We start from the raw sequence: 7,833 nt of genomic DNA on the forward strand, positions 1-7,833 counted from the left end.
GAGTATGCCATTGTCCCTAATAGATCTGGTTTTAATAGTTAAGGTGTGAGTCTTGAGATCTGGTTCTTTAAATTTTACAGAAGATAAGTAATACATTGTCCCTAAACAGATCTGGTTTTATAGTTAAGGTGTGAGTCTTGAGATCTGGTTCTTTAAATTTACAGAAGATGAGTAATACATTGTCCCTAATAGATTTGGTTTTTAATAGTTAAGGTGTGAGCTTGAGATCTGGTTCTTCAAATTTACAGAAGATGAGTAATACATTGTCCCTAATAGATCTGGTTATAGTTAAGGTGTGAGTCTTGAGATCTGGTTCTTTAAATTTACAGAGGATGAGTAATACATTGTCCCTAATAGATCTGGTTTTTTTAATAGTTAAGGTGTGAGTCTTGAGATCTGGTTCTTTAAATTTACAGAAGATGAGTAATACATTGTCCCTAATAGATCTGGTTTTTTAATAGTTAGGGTGTGAGTCTTGAGATCTGGTTCTTTAAATTTACAGAAGATGAGTAATACATTGTCCCTAATAGATCTGGTTTTAATATAGTTAAGGTGTGAGTCTTGAGATCTGGTTCTTTAAATTTATGCAGAAGATGAGTAATACATTGTCCCTAATAGATTTGGTTTTAATGGTTAAGGTGTGAGTCTTGAGATCTGGTTCTTTAAATTTACAGAAGATGATTAATACATTGTCCCTAATAGATCTGGTTTTAATAGTTAAGGTGTGAGTCTTGAGATCTGGTTCTTTAAATTTACAGAAGAAGATGAGGAAATACATTGTCCCTAATAGATCTGGTTTTAATAGTTACAGGTGTGAGTCTTGAGATCTGGTTCTTTAAATTTACAGAAGATGAGAAATACATTGTCCCTAATAGATCTGGTTTTAATAGTTAAGGTGTGAGTCTTGAGATCTGGTTCTTTAAATTTACAGAAGATGAGTAATACATTGTCCCTAATAGATCTGGTTTTAATAGTTAAGGTGTGAGTCTTGAGATCTGGTTCTTTAAATTTACAGAAGATGAGTAATACACATTGTCTTTAATAGATCTGGTTTTAATAGTTAAGGTGTGAGTCTTGAGATCTGGTTCTTTAAATTTACAGAAGATGAGTAATACATTGTGTCCAATAGATCTGGTTTTAACAGTTAAGGTGTGAGTCTTGAGATCTGGTTCTTTAAATTTACAGAAGATGAGAAATACATTGTCCCTAATAGATCTGGTTTTTTAATAGTTAAGGTGTGAGTCTTGAGATCTGGTTCTTTAAATTTACAGAAGATGAGTAATACATTGTCCCTAATAGATCTGGTTTTAATAATTTAAAGGTGTGAGTCTTGAGATCTGGTTCTTTAAATTTACAGAAGATGAGAGTAATACATTGTGTCTAATAGATCTGGTTTTAGCAAAGGCTAAGGGAGTGTGAGTCTTAGAGATGGTTTTTTTAATAGTTAAAGGTGTGAGTCTTGAGTTCTGGTTCTTTTAATAGTTAAATTGTGAAGTCTTGAGATCTCAGTTTTTAGCCAGTTAAGGTAAAAAAAGAGTCTTGAGATCTGGTTTTAATAGTTCTAATAGATCTGGTTTTCAGGTGTGAGTCTTGAGATCTGGTTTTTTTAATAGTTGGGGTGTGACTTTGTCCCTAGAGATCTGGTTTTTAATAGTTAAGGTGTGAGTCTTGAGATCTGGCTTTTTATAGTTACAGGTGTGACTCTTGAGATCTGGTTTTTAATAGTTAAGGTGTGAGTCTTGAGATCTGGTTCTTTAAATTTACAGAAGATGAATAATGCATTGTCCCCAATAGATCTGGTTTTAATAGTTCAGGTGTGAGTCTTGAGATCTGGTTTTTTAATAGATTTAAGGTGTGAGTCTTGAGATCTGGTTCTTTAATAGTTAAGGTATGTGTGAGTCTTGAGATCTGAATTTTAATAGTTTAGGTGTGAGTCTTGAGATCTTATTTTTTCAATAGTTAAGGTGTGAGTCTTGAGATCTCTAAATTTCAGGCGTGAGTCTTAATAATTGGTTCTCCTAAAGTTCAGGTGTGAGTTTTAATAATTAGTTGTTCTAATGTTTCAGATGTGAGTTTTGAGATCTGACGTTTTATAGTTAAGGTGTGAGTCTTGAGATCTGGTTCTTTAAATTTCAGGCGTGAGTCTTAATGGTGGTTCTTCTAATGTTCAGGTGTGAGTTTTGAGATCTGGTTTTCAATGTAGTTAAGTGTGAGGTCTTGAGATCTGGTTTTCAAGTGTTCAGGTGTGAGTCTTGAGATCTGGTTATTTAAATTTCAGGCGTGAGTCTTAATAATTGGTTATCCTTAAGTTCAGGTGTGAGTTTTGAGATCTGGTTTTCAATAGTTAGGGTGTGAGTCTTGAGATCTGGTTCTTTAAATTTCAGGCGTGAGTCTTAATAATTGGTTTTCCTAAAGTTCAGGTGTGAGTCTCGATAATTAGTTCTTCTAATATTCAGGTGTGAGTTTTGAGATCTGGTTTTTGAATAGTTAGGGTGTGAGTCTTGAGATCTGTTTCTTTAAATTTCAGGCGTGAGTCTTGAGTTTTGGTTCTTCTGGAGCACATATCGGGTTGTTTATCAGGTCTTGTTCATTTAACTAATATTAATTTTAAACCAGAGCAAGCTACATACTTAGAGTAGAACTCAAAACGAGCCTGATGAATTCAGGGTTAAAACACGGAGCACTGTACAAGTGATTTCTACTTGTTTCTTTAACAAGGTGTTTTATAAGATTCACACAGGATTAACTGTGTATCTGTATAAAGGTTCCTTCACATTTTTACTGAGTGCATGTATATATGTACATGTGGTTTTGTGCTGGACCGAGGTAAGAATAATGATGTGGACATGTTATTTATTGTAGAAGTACACTGTCATATTTCTCTGAGTGCCAAGTTGGTGCCCCCCAGTGGCTCAGCGGTAAGTCTGCGGACTTACAACGCTAAAATCCGGGTTTCTCGATACCCGTGGTGGGCAGAACATAGATGACCCTTTGTGTAGTTGTGTACTTAATCCAAACCAACAACAACAACAACCAAGTTGGTTTCTATCAAGACGCTAAGTTCTAGCATTTGTGGGTGTGCGGTTGACAGATACATACGCGTTTCGAGAGGCTGGGTAAGAAGAAAGAACACTATAGCATACTTTTAAATGGCGTACTCATGACGTAGTAACGAAGGAACAGAAATCTTTAACACTGGGTTCGTCTCAGCTAGTTGAGAATGATTAACGTTATGGTACTCCCTCTCGTTCATAAAACTCAACGCAAAACTATAGGAAAAATAATCACAGTAAAAACATACAGTTTATAGGGTGTTTATAAGCAATATTTTAGTTTTCAATGTTATTCTGTACAGAGTAAAAACATACAGTTTATAGGGTGTTTATAAGTAATATTTTAGTTTTCAATGTTATTCTGTACACAGTAAAAACATACAGTTTATAGGGTGTTTATAAGTAATATTTTAGTTTTCAATGTTATTCTGTACACAGTAAACACGTACAGTTTATAGGGTGTTTATAAGTAATATTTTAGGTTTCAATGTTATTCTGTACACAGTAAAAACATACAGTCTATAGGGTGTTTATAAGTAATATTTTAGTTTTCAATGTTATTCTGTACACAGTAAAAACATACAGTTTATAGGGTGTTTATAAGTAATATTTTAGTTTTCAATGTTATTCTGTACACAGTAAAAACATACAGTTTATAGGGTGTTTATAAGTAATATTTTAGTTTTCAATGTTATTCTGTACACAGTAAACAACGTACAGTTTATAGGGTGTTTATAAGTAATATTTTAGTTTTCAATGTTATTCTGTACACAGTAAAACATACACTTTATAGGGTGTTTATAAGTAATATTTTAGGTTTCAATGTTATTCTGTACACAGTAAAAACATACAGTCTATAGGGTGTTTATAAGTAATATTTTAGTTTTCAATGTTATTCTGTACACAGTAAAACATATACAGTTTATAGGGTGTTTATAAGTAATATTTTAGTTTTCAATGTTATTCTGTACACAGTAAAAACATACAGTTTATAGGGTGTTTATAAGTAATATTTTAGTTTTCAATGTTATTCTGTACACAGTAAACACGTACAGTTTATAGGGTGTTTATAAGTAATATTTTAGTTTTCAATGTTATTCTCTACACAGTAAACACGTACAGTTTATAGGGTGTTTATAAGCAGTATTTTAGTTTTCAATGTTATTCTGTACACAGTAAAAACATACAGTTTATAGGGTGTTTACAAGTAATATATTAGTTTTGAATGTTATTCTGTAAACAGTAAACACGTACAGTTTATAGGGTGTTTATAAGCAGTATTTTAGTTTTCAATGTTATTCTGTACACAGTAAAAACATACAGTTTATAGGGTGTTTATAAGTAATATTTTAGTTTTCAATGTTATTCTGTAAACAGTAAACACGTACAGTTTATAGGGTGTTTATAAGCAGTATTTTAGTTTTCAATGTTATTCTGTACACAGTAAAAACATACAGTTTATAGGGTGTTTATAAGTAATATTTTAGTTTTCAATGTTATTCTGTACACAGTTAAAACATACAGTTTATAGGGTGTTTATAAGTAATATTTTAGTTTTCAATGTTATTCTGTACACAGTAAACACGTACAGTTTATAGGGTGTTTATAAGTAATATTTTAGGTTTCAATGTTATTCTGTACACAGTAAAAACATACAGTCTATAGGGTGTTTATAAGTAATATTTTAGTTTTCAATGTTATTCTGTACACAGTAAAAACATACAGTTTATAGGGTGTTTATAAGTAATATTTTAGTTTTCAATGTTATTCTGTACACAGTAAAAACATACAGTTTATAGGGTGTTTATAAGTAATATTTTAGTTTTCAATGTTATTCTGTACACAGTAAACACGTACAGTTTATAGGGTGCTTATAAGCAGTATTTTAGTTTTCAATGTTATTCTGTACACAGTAAAAACATACAGTTTATAGGGTGTTTATAAGTAATATATTAGTTTTCAATGTTATTCTGTAAACAGTAAACACGTACAGTTTATAGGGTGTTTATAAGTAATATATTAGTTTTCAATGTTATTCTGTAACACAGTAAACACGTACAGTTTATAGGGTGTTTATAAGCAGTATTTTAGTTTTCAATGTTATTCTGTACACAGTAAAAACATACAGTTTATAGGGTGTTTATAAATAATATTTTAGTTTTCAATGTTATTCTGTAAACAGTAAACACGTACAGTTTATAGGGTGTTTATAAGTAATATATTAGTTTTCAATGTTATTCTGTAAACAGTAAAAACATACAGTTTATAAGTAATATTTTAGTTTTCAATGTTATTCTGTACACAGTAAAAACATACAGTTTATAGGGTGTTTATAAGTAATATATTAGTTTTCAATGTTATTCTGTAAACAGTAAAAACATACAGTTTATAGGGTGTTTATAAGTAATATTTTAGTTTTCAATGTTATTCTGTACACAGTAAAAACATACAGTTTATAGAGTGTTTAGAAGTAATATATTAGTTTTCAATGTTATTCTGTAGCAGAGTAAAACATACAGTTTATAGGGTGTTTATAAGTAATATTTTAGTTTTCAATGTTATTCTGTACACAGTAAAAACATACAGTTTATAGGGTGTTTATAAGTAATATTTTAGTTTTCAATGTTATTCTGTAAACAGTAAACACGTACAGTTTATAGGGTGTTTATAAGCAGTAATTTAGTTTTCAATGTTATTCTGTACACAGTTAAAACATACAGTTTATAGGGTTGTTTATAAGTAATATTTTAGTTTTCAATGTTATTCTGTATAACAGTAAAACATACAGTTTATAGGGTGTTTATAAGCAGTATTTTAGTTTTCAATGTTATTCTGTACACAGTAAAAAACATACAGTTTATAGGGTGTTTATAAGTAATATTTTAGTTTTCAATGTTATTCTGTACACAGTAAAAACATACAGTTTATAGGGTGTTTATAAGCAGTATTTTAGTTTTCAATGTTATTCTGTACACAGTAAATACATACAGTTTATAGGGTGTTTATAAGTAATATATTAGTTTTCAAAGTTATTCTGTAAACAGTAAAAACATACAGTTTATAGGGTGTTTATAAGTAATATTTTAGTTTTCAATGTTATTCAGTACACAGTAAAAATACAGTTTATAGGGTGTTTATAAGTAATATATTAGTTTTCAAAGTTATTCTGTAAACAGTAAAAACATACAGTTTATAGGGTGTTTATAAGTAATATTTTAGTTTTCAATGTTATTCTGTACACAGTAAAAACATACAGTTTATAGGGTGTTTATAAGTAATATATTAGTTTTCAATGTTATTCTGTAAACAGTAAAAACATACAGTTTATAGGATGTTTATATGTAATAAATTAGTTTTCAATGTTATTCTGTACACAGTAAAAACATACAGTTTATAGGGTGTTTATAAGTAATATCTTAGTTTTCAATGTTATTCTGTAAACAGTAAAAACATACAGTTTATAGGGTGTTTATAAGTAATATTTTAGTTTTCAATGTTATTCTGTACAGAGTAAAAACATACAGTTTATAGGGTGTTTAGAAGTAATATATTAGTTTTCAATGTTATTCTGTACAGAGTAAAAACATACAGTTTATAGGGTGTTTATAAGTAATATTTTAGTTTTCAATGTTATTCTGTACACAGTAAAAACATACAGTTTATAGGGTGTTTATAAGTAATATATTAGTTTTCAATGTTATTCTGTACACAGTAAAAACATACAGTTTATAGGGTGTTTATATGTAATAAATTAGTTTTCAATGTTATTCTGTACACAGTAAAAACATACAGTTTATAGGGTGTTTATAAGTATATATAGTTTTCAATGTTATTCTGTACACAGTAAAAACATACAGTTTATAGGGTGTTTATAAGTAATATATTAGTTTTCAATGTTATTCTGTAAACAGTAAAACATACAGTTTATAGGGTGTTTATAAGTAATATTTTAGTTTTCAATGTTATTCTGTACACAGTAAAAACATACAGTTTATAGGGTGTTTAGAAGTAATATATTAGTTTTCAATGTTATTCTGTATAGAGTAAAAACATACAGTTTATAGGGTGTTTATAAGTAATATTTTAGTTTTCAATGTTATTCTGTACACAGTAAAAACATACAGTTTATAGGGTGTTTATAAGTAATATTTTAGTTTTCAATGTTATTCTGTAAACAGTAAACACGTACAGTTTATAGGGTGTTTATAAGCAGTATTTTAGTTTTCAATGTTATTCTGTACACAGTTAAAACATACAGTTTATAGGATGTTTATAAGTAATATTTTAGTTTTCAATGTTATTCTGTATACAGTAAACACGTACAGTTTATAGGGTGTTTATAAGCAGTATTTTAGTTTTCAATGTTATTCTGTACACAGTAAAAACATACAGTTTATAGGGTGTTTATAAGTAATATTTTAGTTTTCAATGTTATTCTGTAAACAGTAAAAACATACAGTTTATAGGGTGTTTATAAGTAATATTTTAGTTTTCAATGTTATTCTGTACACAGTAAAAACATACAGTTTATAGGGTGTTTATAAGTAATATATTAGTTTTCAATGTTATTCTGTAAACAGTAAAAACATACAGTTTATAGGGTGTTTATATGTAATAAATTAGTTTTCAATTTTATTCTGTACACAGTAAAAACATACAGTTTATAGGGTGTTTATAAGTAATATCTTAGTTTTCATTGTTATTCTGTAAACAGTAAAAACATACAGTTTATAGGGTGTTTATAAGTAATATTTTAGTTTTCAATGTTATTCTGTACAGA

Source organism: Tachypleus tridentatus, chromosome 8 (assembly GCF_004210375.1).
Source record: "Tachypleus tridentatus isolate NWPU-2018 chromosome 8, ASM421037v1, whole genome shotgun sequence".
NCBI classification, from domain to species: Eukaryota; Metazoa; Arthropoda; class Merostomata; order Xiphosura; family Limulidae; genus Tachypleus; species Tachypleus tridentatus.